The following is an 18,778-nucleotide window of genomic DNA, read 5'->3' on the forward strand; positions in this document are numbered from 1 at the left end:
TTCAAGGGCTTTCTTTTATTATTATCATTTATTAAACAAGTATATTGCTGCCTTGAGAAGTCTGAGCAGCGCCTTGACCAAGAGAAGGCAGCTGGGAGCTCTTGGGCTGGTCTGCCTCAGTCCGTCTGGTGACTGATTTCTCTTTCCTCTCGACGTTGGTTGCTACAACACCCACTGAAGGCTGACTGCAGAAATTAAAGTCCACTAACGCCTGTCTCTACAGCCCCTTTCTAGGGCCCCCAAACAGGTCCCGACACAAACACCTGACAATCTGTGCGCTGGAAGACCCCCCAGCCGCCTCCTGCTGTTGTCACAGCAACCCACAACAGACTCCACCGCCACAGCGCGCAGAAAAGCTGCGGGAGAAACAGGGAGAAAGAGAAATCCTTCAGGTTTTTCGTAAAGGACACTGAAGCACCAAGCGCCAGGAGGTTTCTGGTTCCCACACACACCGTACCCGCTATTTGTGCCCTGCACCGTGTGGCCTCGCTGCCAGAGGAAGCCGGGCAGCTCCGCCTCAGCGAGGGCTCTGCCGGTCCCGGCCCCGGGAGCCCGTCTCCTCTCCCCCGACCAGCCGGGCGCGCCCCGACGGGCAGACGGGACGTGCCGGGCGCTGCCACCCGCGCCCTGGGGAGCCGCTGGCTGCCAGCCCGACCCGGCCCTGCACACGCAGCCGCGGAGGCTGCGCCGGAGGGTGGGAGGACGATCGCGCCCGGGCCACGCGGGACCTACCCGGGAGGGCGGGACGCCCGGCAGCCGGCGTGCTCGCAGCGGGGCTGGCCCCCCGGCCCCGGCGGGACGGGAAGGGGGTGACAGCCGCCGCCGCGCCCCTTTCCCGCTGCTCCTTACAGCGGCGGGGCAGCGCCAGCAGCCGGCCCGGCTCGGCAGGCGGGCAGCATGCCGCCGGCGCTCTGCCCGCCCGGCCCGGCCCGGCCCACGGCGCTGACTCGGGCGGCCGGGCAGGGCACCGCCGGCAGGAGCCGCGCGCTGTGACGTCGGCAGCCCCGCGTGCTATTTTTAGCGCGGGGATTGGATTTCATTCATGAAACCGGGGCCGCGCGTAAAGGGGCGGCGGCTGGCGCCGCGCCCGCCGCCTCGGCCCATCCCGGCCCGGCCCGGCCCATCCCGGCCCGTCCGGCGGCGCTGGCCCGCCGCGCACACAGCGCGCAAGCGGGGCCGGCTGCGCGGCGCGGCGCCGCCCCCCCCCCCCCCCCCCCTCCGGCCCGGCGCTGGCCCGCTGCGCGGCTCTGCCCCCGCCTCGCAGGGGAGCGGGCCCGGCACGACACTGGCCAACAATAAACTCACCTGTATAGGTACACTCCATACATACTGCACACCCATAAACAGTGCAAAGGTCCCGACGGCATCCCTGGATAACCCCCTGCGTTGGGTGCGCAATTTCTTAGTGCAGGTGCTGCTGTTATGCTCTGAAGTGACTTCTGTTTTCACTAATATTTGAACCCTTCGTGTAAAACAGACGCGCACAATTAAACCACAACCCTCCTTCTCTTAAGCTGACAGTCTAGGCTTGGATTTTTCTAGCTAGTGAAGACAGCTGGAGGCAGCACTCACAGCTCAGCCCAGGCTCCCTGCTAAAACACTGCTCTCCAGCTCTTCAGTTCCCCACTTGCCACCAACAAAAATGTAAATCACCATTGAGGGGCACAGGCACAACTGCTGCAGCTTGGGAACATTTTTGACATCGTTGTGACTGTTGGAAAGAAAATATTCTCTTACAGCTACCCGGACTCACACATTGCACAGTCTTGCAGCAATACTACAGTCATTTTTTGGAAAGCATGTTATAAAGTTGTTCCAAAAACACCACTTCCAGTAACAGGTTAACAGCATCCAACTGCATTTGGTTATAGTCAATTACTTACATTTTTGAAATACCCAGAAGCCAAATTTACATTAACCAGGTCAGACTGAAACAATTTTCAATTGAGTACATCTATGTCAGAGCAAATTACAGATTGCGACTTTGTATCACAGGAGGCCAACTGGGTGCAGAAGAACAACGTGCATCACTGCAAATATTGTTACTTTCCTAACTGCACAGAGTTTGGAAGGTAAAGACAAATGGATTAGAAACTGAAAAAAACCTCTCAGCATCTGCTTGCAATCAAAGAAATATCAAATTGGTAATGCAGGCAACAAAAAGTAAAAAAAGATGTCAACAGATTTAAAATTTATAGTGTAATTACCTTCTATTTTTTAAGTTTCAAGCTCTACATGAACTACTGTTTCTTCCACAAAAAAAGGGCTAAAAATTTTCATTCTATGCCAGAACAACAATCCCTGTGTATTCACCTGTTTCTAGGACATATGACTTTTAGGAAAGCAATAGGGCCCAGGTTCATCCCACTTGGTTCAGAGGGCTGAGCAAAGCAAGGTGATAAAAAAGTGTCAGAGTGATAGAAAGGGTATTCCTTTTATTGGACTGTTTCAGTATGGCAGGTCTTAATTCCTTATTGGTACCTTTTTTCTACAGTCTAAATGGTCACTTTCTGAAGACAAATGACAGAGCTGGAACCCCATGTCACTATTTAAACATACCCAGACTATCACTGATGCAAACTGAGTGAATGTTGTTGTCAGAAAAGGTAAATTAGCATCACGTGGCAGAAAACTGGTATAAAGCAACCAGACATGCTCTGATACAAACTCAAGAAGTATTGGACTACAATAAAAACTAAACCAAAACAAAACCCAACACCAAAACACAAAAAAACCAAACCAAACCAAACCCAAAACTCCAAGACTTTTAGATCTGCTTGCAAGCTTGTTACAGAGCTTTTCTACAGGAGTAAAGGAATAGGGCAGGAAGAAGGGAGAAGTGTTATTTTTAGTGCACAACAGTAAATTTAGCAACAAGAAAGATTAGTCAGGTGGTTAAAATGGGAAAAAGAGAAACAAGGCTTAGCTTTTGATGAGGATAAAGAAAAGGTTTCAAGTTTCTCTTTTTTTCTGTTTCATCAAAGGGTACCCAGAGCCTGGAGGCCTCTGCAGCTGTGGAAACAGCTACATGCTACTATGTAGTTTCCATTTTAATGACCGTCTACAGCAACTTTTACTATTTAGTGCCTTCCCACCACAAATGTGTAACTTCTTACAAAATTCAGACTGCAGCTTTTCCAGAAAAGTATAAAATAAAACCCCAGGACAGTCAGAAGCTCTCTGTTCTCTGACACATATTCCTATTGCATTGTATTTACATTTTCCCAAACTTTTCAACAAACAATTGAGTTTTGACCATAAACTTGAGTGACATACCTTGACAAGTGTCTGGAATGGATCTCTAATAAGGTGTAGAGCAACTGACAGTTTCTAGGCTCTGATACAAGAAAGCATAGTAATAAACCGCAAGTATTCCCATTGACTTTGCATAAGCATTAAAAATTTATGAGTGGTAAAGCTTTACCCAATTAGATGCTTAACTATTCCAGGTAGCCACATTGGATTTTTCTTTTTTCTTTGTTTGTTTTCAGGAAGTATAACAGCTAAAGGAAGGGAGAAGGAAGTAAGTTCCATCTTTGCGAGTAATCCTAAAGGACATGGCATTGGACCGTGCTAGCATTTAACTACAGTCTGCTTTTGCCAAGTCTAAACAGCTTTCCAAAACATGATTATGGCCTGCCAAGAGTACCCCGTCATTGCATCTCCATTATGTGCTTTAAACACTGTCACACAACTTGGAGAAAAACTGGATAAAACGCAATAAAATAAAAATCTAAAAATGCATTCACACCCATGGAGAATTGTACTTAGAATTATTTCTGTTTTGCTAAATCACAAAACACATTTGGAAGTGAAAATGTAAAGGTACATTCCCATATGCTCCAACATCTTATTTGTTACTCTAGGGCTAATTTAACCTTTTGTTTTTGAGAATAGATTTCTCAGATGATTAAAAAACATCAGGAGAGAACATCAGTTGTACATAAAACGTAACTGAATTTACAAATAACATTTCTGCTCCTGGATCTGGAGAGCTAGTATAACTTCAGAGGCTGCTCCAACATGCAGTGTTAGCAGAACTCCTTAGGGAACTGTCTACCAGCTCAGAAACGCTGAAGCTCAGTGCCCTCAGGCCTTTCCATCCTCTGCACTCCTGAGACACCAGAGAAAGGCTCAGGAGTAGATAGGTTGGGAAAATACCAGTCAAGGATAACAGGAGCTGTAGGAAGAGGGAACTATATGTACTTACTTCAGCTTCTTTGTCAAAACTTCTGCAAGAGGAGGAAATGGACTAGCCAGTGCTTCTTACCACCCCATCATAATCTAAGTCTGCTGTATCTGCAGAAGAATGGTAATCTAAGCATGGGAAGCCTGGGGTTTAGTTTTTATGTTACTGTTTACCAGCCTTCTGAGAAAGTCTACATCCCAGACCCACACACACTCAAGGCCATGGAAGCATGGGGTTCTTCCTGGTACTAGAGGTCTAGGTAGGGTCTATCACGGACGCCTGCTTAAAAAAAAAAAAAAAAAAATATCTAGTGTTGTGGCCCCTTGCTCCCTCTGAGGACCCGCTCAAGCTTTTAATTCAGGACAACTGAGATTATTTCCCTTCTGCTTTAGGTAGTAACACCCAAGCACGAAGGCAGTTTCCTAAGACAAGTTACACACACTGACAACAGTCAACATGGACAGTTACAGGACCAGGCTTGAGTGTGTGATGACAGGACAGATCTGACATTGCAGAGGACATGTGGGACAGTCCAAAACTGAAACAATAGTACAGAACAAATTAGAGTTCTTCTCTCCCTTATCCTGGAATGCAGGGGCCCTTCATATTAGGGGACTTTAAGAGCATGTTAGGATTAAAAGATTTTTAGTGGAAGTAAATGTAAATGCACAAGGAATTAAGTAAACCAAAGTCAGTCAAATTATCCTGTATAGGCACATGGCAATCTCACAGGGACAGAAGGTGCTCTCTACAGTCCATGAAACCATTTCAACAATACAAAAGAACATGAATGAATGATGTGCAACCAAAATGAGACATGTGGTACTTCAGTTATGGACTTCACCACCCATCCACCCGTTGTATGTGATGTGTAGCCTCAGCCAACTGGCAGCATGTGAATTAAAATATCAGAATTATCCAGCTCCTGTCATTGAAGTCTACTTTTCCCCCACAATTAGGCTTAGAGGCTTTAATTATGTGGGCAGATCAAAATAATTTCTAACTAGTTCTGTAATGGATTAATATATACTTCATTAGATTTTATCCATTAAAAATACACAAAGATATGTATCAAAAGAACTATGTAAATGCATATTCTATACACATTGAAATAAAATTCATTTCCTGTCAATACAATTTTTGTATCAATGGGTTTGCATTCAGAACTGTAATGTACCTATGCCAAATGCTTATGCATTCACAATTAGCTTTCTTTTAAAACTGTTCTATATTGTACACAGTCTTAGTTTCTCTTTGGTGTAATAAGGATGGGGTTTAACATTAGACATAAAGTACTTCTCTTTAGTGATGTCAACATCTATTCTCAGTCCACTGTGAAACTGATTAGGCCAGTTGCATCCCTTTTCATGTAACACGTATAATATTATGTTCACTGCATGCATTAGACACTAACATAGACCACTATGCATTTATTTGTTAGGATTTTTTTCAGTTATTCACTGAATGCTAAATAAAGTGCAAGACCATCACCACTTAAGAAGCCTGCAGTGCACAGATTTTATTAGAGCATTCTATGAATGATATACAGCACCAGTTGTCTCCCTTATGAATTGCATTTCCACATTCTTTTTTCACTAGCAGAGATATAAAATGTTTAATTTATGCATACATTTTAAACAGCTGGGTAAAAAAGAAAGGGACTACCTAGAGAAGGAAAACACCAATACTTATAATTTGGAATAAAAATTAGATACCTACCATTTTTGCAGAGGGTTATATTTTAACAATGCTTTAGTTTTCAGTCTAATCACATGCAGGATGTTGACTTGTGCCTTCCCTCGCTTCCATATTTAACCTGCAAATTATAAGACCCTGCTGTCCCCACCTCATCCCACAAGAGACATCACAGTTTAGGTGGGAAGGGGTGCCTGCACGTCACCTAGTCCAACCTCCTCTGCAACACACAGCTAACTTCAAAGTCCGATCAGGTCAAGGATGGTAAATCCACAGTCTCCAACTCGCCTGTTCCATTGCTCAGCCACTCACTATGAAATGTTTTTCTTTACACCCACCCAGTGAGAACCTTGATGCTACTTGTGACTGCTGCCTCTTGTCCTTTTTTGCAGCTGTGAGAAGAGTCTAGTTTCCCCTATAACTCCTCATTAGGTACCTGAGATAGTAATTAGATGGCCTCTTAGCCTTCTCTTCTCCCGGCCACATAAACAGCTCCCTCGGTGTCTCTGTGTACATCTTGTGTTTCAGTCCCCTAACCGTATGCGTGGCCATCCATTGCACTCTATTCAGCCAGTCAGTCTCTATTGAAACTGGAGACAGTACTTCAGATGCAGCCCTCACAAGCGCTGAGTAGAGGGGAATAACCACTGCCACTGACCTCCTCGCCACACTCATGCCAATGCAGCCCAGTATGTGGCCAGCCTTTGCTGCTGGGAGGGCGCTCTGCTGAGTCAGGTATGTCCCAGCTCGCTCATTCGCGCTGCCAGAGTCTCTCTCATGAAACCTTATAAAACTCTATTACTGCCTTCAGGGCTGCACTTCCCTTCCGAGAGGCTCCTTAGGCTGGTCTTAAAAGGGAGTGGATCCACTTGAATAGTCCCACTTTGCAAAGTTAGGTATACCAGGATACAATTAAGCAAAATAAAATTTTGGCTTAATATGAAGAACAGCAAGAGAAACAGCTGAACTGTTATGTAAGGGTGTCCCAAGGGAAGCAGTGGCAGAGTTATGGCTCACTGCATTCACAACCCAGAGAGGACAAGGCTGCATGAATTTGTTGGACAGCACAGTTTTGTATTAGATATGTAAATTTTTTCAGCGGTAACAAGTTCACAACAGCTTGTATTTGCTATATTCCCTGCTGCTAGATCCTCAGAACTACAATGTGGTAAGAAAGATTTAATCAGCTTATAAGAACAGTTCCAAAAAGAAGCTAAATGGGAGGAACTGGCTAGTAGGATTTCTTCTTGAATGTGTGCCATTTTTCTGTTTGGCAAGGGAATGAAACTGGAAGTGATTGCAAAGTGTCATAAGATTTTTTCCCCAACTATCCAAAGCATGCCTGCTTTATCAGCTATTTCCAGCATTTAAGGGGTTTTTCAGGGTACAGGAGATTAATCTTCAAAATCAAAGGTTTTCACTCAATCTATTGGAGCGTTACATTTCATGAAGCTCACTAACCAAAACTAAGGGTAATGTTATGTTTAACACAGCAGTTGGACTAATATGAGAATTATTCTGATGTCTTGACAATTCTGTACCTAGCTACTGCCTCTGTTCACAGACTGGGACATACCAGAAACATATTTTCAGCCCCAAATAACTCTTTATTACTGTGCCACAGGACAAGGTTCACACGTATATGAAATGTTAATCCCAGGAGAAAATCCTCACCTTGGAGAACTGACTTCATGTCTGCACTATGTTATCCAATTATCTCACCTGTAGTGCTGACATCTACTTAACTGTTCAGAGTTTCTTAAAACGTTTCTGCTATTTAACCAGACATTAATGGAATGAAAAGAACTTCTTTGTGAAATGAATGAGAGTCACAGCAAACATCAGTTGGGGAAAAAACATCAGCTGGGGAAGATTTTCTGTCTGTCTGACCTTCTGGGTAGCTGTCTGTCTCTGTCCCTCCTCTACGTAGATCAGACAAAATGCACTTCTGCCCAAGCACCGAGATTCAAAGAGACAGTGATATCTTGGAATCCTTTTATACTATAAAAGAAGGTTTTCAATGGCAAACAAAGTCTTTGCTTCTCATCTCGATCCGAGGTATTGAGCTTTAAAAGCCATATATAAATGGATCAGCTCTCATTCTTTAAAGCATTGTAAATGCTCTCCCTGCCCTTCAAGGTTTGTAAAAATCACCTAATGTATGAAAAACTAGTATCTTACATGCAGAAGGATACAAATTGTAGACCAAATTCTAGGAGCTGAAATACTGGTCAAAGACTGCATGAATCCTACAGGAGCAATACATAGAGATCTCTGCAATCACATGCCACTACTGCTCTGAATTGCTTATACTGGTGCTATTAAGAGATCATGAGGACAAGTCTTGAACACAGATCTTTAATTACAGGAACTGGAAGGAGTAGGGTAGGGGTGGTGAGGGGAAGAGAAGAAAAGTGGATTTTATCTTCTTTTTCACAGTTGCCAAAGGCTAGCGTTGTTGGTCTCTGAATCACTGCTTATATATAAGAACAGCAGCCAACATCCATATTCTGATCTTTATAGGGTGTCAAACCAACAGAGCAGGATTAAACAGTAGAATCAAGGGCAGCTTAATCTCATCACCACTAATCTTTGAGAAACAGCCTTATTAACGACAATTTACTCTCCTGCACCTCTGTCCCATAGTTAGCTAGATGTGAAAGTGAAAGACCCCAGTTATGGTTTAAAAGCCTGATATAAATCCTACTAAAAATGATGGCTAAAGTTTCCGCTGACTTCTCCATGTTTCAATTCAGGTGCTAATTCATGAAGAAAAAGTCCATAGAACTAGTTGCCGCATGCTTGTCTTGGAAAGATGAAGATATATAACTTAAAGCAGCTGAAACAAAACAGTACAGAATGAAACACCTATCACTTTAATATTTTTTCCACTACACTGTTCAAAGAATGTACTGGTTCGGCTTACAAATTCCATATGCACACACACCCCTCCCCCAAGATTACAGTGCAATTCTTCATTTATTTTTAATAGTATGATTTTGCACAATAGCAACACTGTGGCTTTAGTCACTCAAGTTCCAAATTCTAAGTCTGAAACTTCTATTATATTCTGCACATTCTCTACTTTTGAACCATTTTTTTTTGAAAGAGAAAGCATTTCCAGGGTAAGATCATGCGCCTTTTGCAACCATTTACATTTAGTCATGTTTAATGACATGATTTAGTTACACTAGCACAGTTTGCCTTGCAAAGACTGCACTTTTGCAAGACAAACTTAAATTCAGTGAGTTAGACTGGATTATACCAACACAAGGTTTCCACTGTCCAAACACTGCTCATGTACTTTAGTGGTTTCCTTCAATATAGAATCATAGAATCACTTAGGTTGGAAAAGACCTTTAAGATCATCAAGTCCAGCCATTAATCCAGCACTGCCAAGCCCACCACTAAACCATGTCCCTAAACACCTCATCTACATGTCTTTTAAATATCTCCAGGGATAGTGGCTCCACCACTTCCCCGGGCAGCCTGTTCCAATGCTTGACAAACCTTTCTGTGAAGATTTTTTTCCTAATACCCATTCTAAACTTCCCTTGGTGCAACTTGAGGCCATTTCCTCTTGTCTTACCACTTACAGAATTATAGAATCGTTTAAGCAAATCTAGTCGTCACTTCACTGTTTTCCCACAGAGTCAAGGGCTTTGATCATATGCAGAAAGAATATTACCATGGTGTGTTCTGATGAACAACCTTCTCCCCCTAAAACAATTTCTATAAATTCTTAGCAAAACCATGTAGCTTAAGGATAATGGTAATTGCAGAAATTGAAAAGGAATGCACACAAGTGATTCTAGGTCTAAGAAACAGAGAATGAAGACAGTTTGCATGTTTCACTGCAGGATGCTTGATGAGACTTTCCCAAATTATGTTTATTAGGAATAGCGACCAAAAAGGATTCTATTCTTTTTTTAATGCTACCATCCAAAAGCCATCAATCATGAAAGCACATATTTCTTGCACATATTTGCAGTTTCTACAGAGGGTGTGGAACATACTACCCCCAGGAGCTGTCAAAGTATCATTATTACAGGCTTGAAATAGAAATTTTGCAAAAGACACAGACCTTAAAGGATCCAAGCTACTACGTATACTGTGTGATTTGCAAAGTATGGAGAAATAGACATCACTTCCCAATTACACATATGTAAACAGATAACTGCAGCATTTAAATATGTCAGCAGTAGAATTTACCTTTGTAAAATTAAAAACAAGCTAGAACCTTGTGGTTTGAACTTAATCAGGCATTCAGGGAGCTTTAATAAAAAGTATTCCAGTGCCTTGACATTTCTCATGCACTCATTGCTTGGAAGTTATATTGCCAAAGTATCATGAAATCTACTGGGTTTTTTTCTTTTTCAATACAGTAGCAAGGCATGTAGCTTTTTATTTTTAAAGAACCCTTTACAGTCTTTTCTGAGTCAGGCAAGAAGTCCTTTTCCCAGGTAAGGGTAGAGGAGATCTGTTACAAAGGTATTAATCTCATTTGCTCCCATACATATAGGCAAAAGTGCTAAAGCAGGGTGCATTTTGTAGCATTAGAGAGCCTCAAATGAACTGAATACCTCCCACATCATCTCCAAAATACTTTTGCAGGAAAAAGTGAATTATTTACAGAAGCAACTGCCTACAAAATTTTGTTAAACTGTATCTGTTAGGGAAGACAAACATTCCTCCACAATTCCAATTTAAAATGGGTGAAGAGCACTTATTTTTTACAATAGGCTTCTGGCTGAAATTCAGAACTACAGCTAAAATACTACTATACTATTACTGTAAGAGAAAGCTGAGAATTCCTTATTTATAGTGTTGCCAGTGGGAACCACTGTTGCAAACACACAAAGAAAGGAGGATAAAAGAACCAAATTCACCCCTGCAGAAATTCCAGTGGAGACAGTTGCATTGCCTCAAGAAAAGCCTGACCCACCAGTATTTTCCTTAGAAGACTGGGAAGTATTTTTTGAAATGTTCTTTGTTTAGTGACCAATAATCTGCATAAGTGCAAATGAAAACACGTACCTGAAATAGAAGAAACAAATTTAAGTACTTCAGGTTTTAAGCAATAGCAATGAACCAAGAACAGAAACATGGATAGTCATAAGGGCAACAACACGTGTATCTATCTCAGGTGTAAATGGTACACGTTGGTCAGGACAATTATTGGAACATATGTCCATTTAAAACCCCATGTAGAAGCACATTTCACCACTGACAAAGCAGTGAAAACAAGCAAGTATGTAAAGTTCAGGTGCTGTTACCGTACTAAGTATGTTTTTATTGCTGCAAATCTCGAGAGTGCTAGGCCCTTGCTTCCCTAAGTGAGAGACAGGAAATTCCAGTTGGCAAGAGGATGCTCTGGGGTGACAGCACTGCTTTTATATCACAACTTGGATTTCTTTTTGCTTAAGCTCCCTGAATGGGCATTTCAGGGCTACATCATCGCTTTCTTCATTTCCCACCTAACAATGACAAAGAATTGTTTACAGATTCTGCACAGGTGTTGCAAGAATCATTCTCCTTTGTCAAAAGCACAGGAAATCTCATGATGAAGTTAGAAACATGCTTAGTACAGGATTTCAACACTCTGTGATAGACAGTGCTAGAAACGTAAATTTACTTACAAAAATTAAAAGCAAACAGCAACGCTGCCCCCTTCCCCCACACCCCAACCACGGAGGCACAGCAGTCCCCCCCCAGTTTTCTAATCTGTAGTCACAAGCAATCATAAGCAAGCAATTGTAAAAAAACAGCTCAAGCAGTTTTAAAATTTTAAATTTGCTCTACTACATTTGATTCTACTCAAGGTTACTGTTTCACACACACAATTCTGTTGACTTTGCACAGTCCAGAACTTTGCATTTAACTATCTGAATTGCCAGCAAAATTAAATTGCCAGACTCTGCGTTGCAGTGGCCAACACACATGTACCTATTTTATTGCACTGGCTGTGGAGAAAGTAATCTCCGAGAGAGCAGTAGCTTCTTTAACCAGAGAGCTAAATTTACTACTACTTGTCTCATAATGCCTCAAGTGACACAGAAGCCCATAAGCAAATAAGCCTTGACTGGGATATTAAGGAGCAAATAGCACCACTACAAAGACAAGCCTTCCACAGATGCAGCGTTTTCCTACTCAAGCACATGACAGTAAGTTTACTTTTGTCCAGACCTACAGATATGTTCTCTTCAAGAAGCGAGACCCAATCACAGAAGAAACAAACCAGTGTGGAAACAGCAAGTTTCCAAGAACATTATTCTGTAACTTAATTACATAAGCTGTGCATGTTACTCAAAGTCATTTAAAGAAAGGAAATCAGGCTGGGAAGTGAGACTTGATGCTGGGAGCAGAGGTGAAGAGATATTGGGGTTCTTAGGTGTGTCATTTGCCTTAATATGCCATTTGCCTTTGTGATGCTGAGATCACTCGGTGCATATTAAATAATTCATAGCATCACAACTTGCATACATGTAATATCATATACTGGCTTTCAGGAACTGCATTACCTATAAAATGACTTCTATTTTTATTCACAAAGTATATGTTTGTCTTTGATAATGTGCTGGAGAGGGCTCATTAAATTACTAATGTAACTATTAAAGCTATAAAATTACCAATTTTGAGGGATCAATTCAAAGCACATTGAGATAAGCATAAATCCAAAGTAAACCAAGTGTCTCTTCACTTCAGTGACCCTCCTATGAGGCTGTGAATGCTGAAAACCCTTTCTACCAACAGCATTAACTCCTTCTACACATGACCCTCCACGGCCGAAACGCTGAAGAAGTTATTCCTAGGGCTCATGAAACATTCTGTTTGGTAGTACATAATGATGGGGGGGAACATTTGGTTTATGTTTACTTTGAAATCCCAGGGGAGAGATTGCTCCCTAAGCTTCCTGACATGATGCTTATTTTTATTCACATTGTCACTATGTTTTCCCATGAACAAATATTTATACTTCAGAGGAAATGTCTCAGTAACATGTATCAGGCAGGATAAGCAATGTGTTCACTTCCCTTCCCTTGATTATGAGAAAGCAATTTTGCTTACATGAGGAAGTAAATAAATAGATTCCCTAGAGATGCCTGGGAAGGGGTCACTCTTGCAGGGAACCAGTCTCGAAAATATTGGCAGCATGTCACTGTGTTGCATGACCTGTAGAGATTTCATTTGTAATTGCAAGAAATTAATAAATCAAAGATTGTTTCCTTTGTTCAGAGAAGCAGACCATTCTTGTACAATCCTGTCTTAAAATATTTTCCTATTTCGACAGATTTTAGTAGCATGTTATGTTCCTATCTGATTATAGCATCCATTTAATACATATGGCAAGATATGAATCCACCTTTAGTTAATGCTTCTGAACATATAACAGACTGGGAAGATTAATGGGTGAAAGCAGCCTAATTTCATTGACTACTCAAAAATTTGAGCAGGGGGCTGGACTACATTGACCTCCCGAGGTTCCCTACAACCCGAATTTTCCCGTGTTTTATAAAATTTATTTATTTAAAAATAAAACAATGTGTTTTATTTTACTAACGTACATGCTTACTATATGAACCCATGAAAATCTGGATGTGGGACTCAGTAAAAGCATTATTAATAAGCACCTGTAATTCAGGCTGGCAACAGCCCAACCTTGTCTGTAGGCTGCACCGAACAAGAACAGAGAAAGCTGCCTGGTTGCATGAAAGAGTACCTGCGTATTTGTGGTACAAATTCTTTCTTCACCCCAGGATCTCACTCATTTCCTGTATCTGCAGTTAGTCTGTGTAAGTATTCACTCTTGAAAATGAGATTTAGCAGCTTCCGTTTCTTTGATGCTTTGAAGAAAAGCTTAACATTGGGTCAAAAGCTACTATGTGCAGAAGCCACCCTTTACAACAACTCTACAACAATGCAGATCCTTTATACAGTTGCTTTTATCTACTGGAATATCAGAACAAAGATGACTAATCCTGTAAATGAAAGTATTAATTCTAGGACTTTTCAATTAAGACCTTCAGTACAAGGTTCTCCAAGTCACAGAAGCTAAAACTTTAAAATTCCTGACCAAAAGCTGCTAGACAGAGCAGCAGTGGTGACAGACAACACCAAGTGAAACGAATCTGGGGTTTTGGTTTTTTTTTCCTCTTTTTTTGTTTGGGTGTCCTGTCCAGTGTCCCCCCCGTCCCCCCTCCCCCAGCCCCCCTTCTTTCTTTCTTAATTTCTCCCCAGGAATACTTACCTCACAGGAGAAAATAATGTTCATATCCATTTTTAACAGGTTGATCAAAAGCAGAATTCCAATAAAGATATTTCAAGTCTTTCTCTTATTGTGGCACTCCTGAAGGGGAAAGGAGAGAAAAAGAAAAAAGGGAAAAAAAAAAGGAAAAAAAAAACAGAAAAAAAGAGACAAAATCAATCTTACTATTTTAAACCTAAAATTACAACACATCCAATAGCAAAAACATCTCTTATGATCCATTTTATATTTTAAAACAGGTCTGCTTGGTAAATAAAACAGTCTTTCAAAGTTTTAAACAGGTAAATTGAGTGTCTGAACTAAAATACTAACTGTTCACTCCAGTGCACTGAAGTAATGGGTAATTAGATGAGCTTTTGAGCATAACTGGAGACTGACACAGCTCTGTTAAAAAAAGCATGTTCTTGAATATTTTCCCCTCTGTATTTACACTTAAATAATAATCAATCACCTTATCTGTCAGAACCAAACACTGAAACACTGCTGTATCACAATTAACCAGGTCTTCATAGGTTACCTAACAGACTCTGAGGAGGGGTATTTTGCCCAATTTCAAGAAGGTGACAAGACTAAACTACTAGCTGACAGCTTGATGCTATGTGTACTGGGACTTCTGCGTTGCTTCTACCTTTGTCTCAAATGAAATTAATTATAAAAATGCTTCCTTAGGTTTGGTAAATGTCTGTACTATTGTGGCTTGGTTGTCATCCAGGAGCAAGGCTGAAGTTTTCCAGGAACCTAAGGTGGAAGCAACATTGATTTCACCTCAGACACTGCCCTAAAAGCAATGCTCAAAGATACAAGTAGCTTTCAGAGGTTTCATGCCAGCTTGAAAAGTAGAAGTGAAATGCAAATGCTTCAGCTGAAGAGACTAGTAGCCTTCTTAGCTTTTCTAGGCACTTCTTGATCCTTATCTGCAACATTTCAGAGTTGAATTTAGGACTAAAGTTAGTTTCTCACAAAAAGTCCCACCTTCTGTAGATACCCTGCACACGTAAACAGTGAGGGAGAACAGAAAAAATGAGGCAGCACCTCATTACACTTTTGTTGAATAGGCTTTGTGGGTGGCAGATGATAAGTTATTTGCAGCTTCTTTCAAACTACCCTTTTTTTGAGGAAAAAAAAAAAAAAAAGGATCTGATTTATCTGATCATAAACTCAGTGCTTTGTCTGGTTTTATTTCACTGAGATCTCATACATTTCAACCAGCCTTTCTTTCCATTGCCCTCCTTAAAATCTACAGATAAGGCATCCACGGATACATTGGGAACTTTCTCACTCTCAAACAGACATGCAAAGCTCTTCCACCAGCTCAATCATATTTCTTTTTCAGAAATCATTATTTACAGTATTGTTCTATTAAAGGCCACACTGAGACTCTCCTGCTTGCTAAGACTTTTTTTAATTATTATGCTGTAAAGTCAGACCAGTTGTTTGAAAGGTGTAAGCAGACAGAAATGTAGTTTAACCTGATTTTCATCATTACTAAAGCATAAAAGTTTCACCTAACAGAAAAACAGTTTCTGGCTTCCATCCCCCTGTCCCTTAATCTCACTTCTGCTTTCTGGTTTTGTAGATGGGACCACAAAAGAAAGGTTCTAATCTGAATTAGCATTGTGCTGCCTGATTACTACCTCTAGCTATAAACATCTTCCCTACTATGGTAGCGGAAGCAGATCTTCTATTTCTATGATGACCTGCACTCAGAATAGAGCAGCTAAACCTTACGTGCAACTTCCTTATCTTAGTCTTGAGGCACTTACAGCCAAGAAGAGCGAGCTGGCTTTATGTGACTCGCTCTGCACGCCTGCAACAGAGAGCACCAGTAGTGGCCATGGCAGTGCCATTCCTTCTCTCTCCCATCCGGCTCCTCGCCCAGGCAGGCATTACCTGGACTAGTGCTCATCCACAATAGCAAGTGCACTATGGTGCTGCCTGCAGGACATGCAGTAAGGTCACCATAAGCCAAGGGAAAAAAAAAGCCAGCTGGAACAAAGAGTAATTCAGTGAGGGATATGCTTATATGGTCTAGTTCTCCAAAACGGGGAACTTCCCTTAAACTGATGGAAAGGGGAGGAGCAGGTGGTTGTTGCTGCAGGTTGGCAGGTGATACAACCGCAGAGCAAACCAGGCCCAGAAGGAATGCAGATGAGACCGTGTGGAATGCTCAGGTCCCTGGATGGCTTCTTGGGGCCAACAGGTCATGTATGATGTGGCCTAGGAGCCTCTTCTGCTATGGACAAGTCACTCCTCTAACACAATGACAGCACAGAAAACTCAAGGAAAATTCGGCTCAGTTTTCTCCTCAAATCCACGCTAGCTTCACCTTTGGGTTGTTCAGTAGCCTAAGTTGATCCAGTATCTTTTTCTCCCACAGTTTCTTTAGGTTTTTTTAAGATTACCACCAAACTAACAATATTGCAGAAATATATCCTCTCAGCCTCCTTAAGAGCTGCCTTTTACTAGTCTATCATCTCTATGTATTGGTTTTGTACTTCTGTAACATCACACATTTTCAATATATCTGCCCAAAATCTCTTCAACAAACTCTGAGTGATTACATGGAAGAAAAGTAACTGCTTATAAGCACGATGTTTCTGCTTTATGTAATATGGTCTTACTTCAAACTTCTGCCTTTAAAAGTTCAGATACTGGAAGTTCAGGTAAAAGAGGAGAACCTTAGCTCGCTGCTGTAATCTTTACTATGACACACCTCACTTACTGTACATTACATGGTTGAACAGACAGTAGAAATTTTACTTCCCATTGATTACGAAACCAACATTTCCTCTCAACATATTTTCAAACATTTATGTTCCAGAAGCCATAATAAATGCAAGTGTTTTGCCCTTCCTACTTCAGCTTAGGTAAGTGTGCTTTTTCTAGGGTCTCCCTTGGAGATAAAAGACATTTTTTCCTGCACTGATTACACAGACAGAAGTAAGTTATGACATGTGATGTAAGTACCTTTATTTAACTAAGTACAAATGGCATTTGGTATGAAGTTGACAATCAGATTCTAAAAGAAGATAGGATACTATGATTGCCACAAACCCTACCTCAGGAGCACCCACAAGAACTCAGTTAAACAGCTGCTAAACAAAAACGTATGTACTAAAGATGGACTTTCCTACGCTCCCCAGATAGGGAAAAGTTTTACCCTTTTCTCACACCTCTTTTTTGAGAGCTGCAAAAGAGATGGACTGGGTATGGCCCACTGCTTCTCCCCCAGAGGTCCCCAAGAGAACAGAAGGTGCTCTCTTCCTTCCTCCTCCTGCCAGCCTTTTTGGAGATACGTCCTTCCTCACAACCAGCTCCTCTTGTATCCGGTTTTCTACATGCATTTGCTCTCTGTACCAACTGAAAATTTCATTCATGTAATGCAGAGACCCATTAATAATTTAAGATTAAAAAGGAACCTCAGGGCAGGAATATTCCATTTTTGCTCATGCGATAGATGTTACTTTGCTAGTACGTCAGCTCAAGTTATCTTTGTGCATGCTACGTTAATTCATTAAATTGCTTTTCAAACAAAGCACATTCAGAAAGCACCTGGAGAATCTATAGGAGAGGAAAGTTTAATTTTTATGGCGAATGTGCCAGACCAATATCCAGAAGGAGAATTACGAACAGATTTTAGTTTTGTCTGTCAAGTTTTCAAAGAGCCAGAATAAATCCTATGAAGAAGTCCTCTGAACGAACAAGTAGAAGTCCTACCTGGTGCAGTGTGCTGGGATATTTACACACTATTTACACCGCGTTCAACCAGAGAAACGACACATACACCTAACGGTATTTAGCGGCTCAGCAGCGTTGCAGCAGGACCGCCTCCACAGCCCCGCGAGCTGGCAGCGGTTTTAGCCGCACCGGCGGCGCCCGAGCGGGCCCGGCAGGTGCCGGCCGTGCCCTGGGGCAGGGGGCGGCGGCCCCGCTCAGCGGCCCGGGGGAGCCGGGGGCTGCGGTCCGGACCTGCCCTCGCAGGGGGTCAGCGCCGTCCCCACCCCGCGGTGCCACAGCCGCCCGCCGCTCCTTCTGCCCCGGCAGCTTCCCGCCCGCCTCGGCTCCAGCGGAGCTCCCGCCCCGGCCGACCGCAGCCCGGCTGGCGTCACCCGCGTCCCGACGCCCCCGGCCCGGCCAGCGCCCCGGAGAGACTCGGGCAGAGTCCGGCAGCGGCGCCCGCCCGCCCCGCGGGGCCGCGCGTCTCACCTGAGCGCGGCGCGGGACCCGCTGAGGACTGGGTAGACGCGCCAGCCGCCGCCGCCCGCAGCGCTCTGCCCGGCGCGGCCCGCCTCCCCGGCGGCGCTCTGCTCTGCGGCGCGGCGCGTCCCGCCCTGCCCTGCCCAGCCCGGCCCTGCCCGGCCGGCGGGGAGCGGAGCGGCCGGCGCGCCCCAGCCAGCCAACCAGCCCCCCGGGGCGGGCTGCGCCGGGCCGTCACGTGAGCACGCTCGAGCACGCGGTGCCGTTACGGCCGTTACAGCCGCGCGCGGCGGCGGCGGGAAGCGGGGGCGGGGCGGAGGGGGCGGGGCGGTGCTGCGCTCTGTGGTGCCGCGCACCGCCCTTCAGGTGAGGTGCGACGTCTCCTGCTGGGCCGGAGCGGCTGTGGCAGCGCCCCCCGCCGGGCTCGGCGC

The 18,778-nt window shown here is 43.3% G+C and overlaps 1 protein-coding gene across 3 annotated transcripts in view; it reads right to left on the reverse strand.

Moving 5' to 3' along the window:
- RHOBTB1 (Rho related BTB domain containing 1) overlaps positions 1-18,567 on the reverse strand; it is a 54,671-nt gene extending 36,104 nt beyond the window's left edge. Inside the window, exons 1-2 of one of the 3 annotated variants that reach the window (XM_080402724.1) lie at positions 18,357-18,567; positions 14,133-14,231 (exon numbers count right to left, since the gene is read on the reverse strand). The gene's annotated coding sequence lies outside the window, so the exon portion shown is untranslated. Of the gene's footprint in view, positions 1-732; positions 1,140-14,132; positions 14,232-18,356 lie in introns of those variants that run through there. The other 2 variants (XM_080402723.1, XM_080402725.1) reach the window with 2 other exon arrangements.
- Positions 18,568-18,778: the final 211 nt, after the last annotated feature.

Source organism: Falco punctatus (assembly GCF_963210335.1).
Source record: "Falco punctatus genome assembly, chromosome: 9".
Lineage (NCBI taxonomy): Eukaryota > Metazoa > Chordata > Aves > Falconiformes > Falconidae > Falco > Falco punctatus.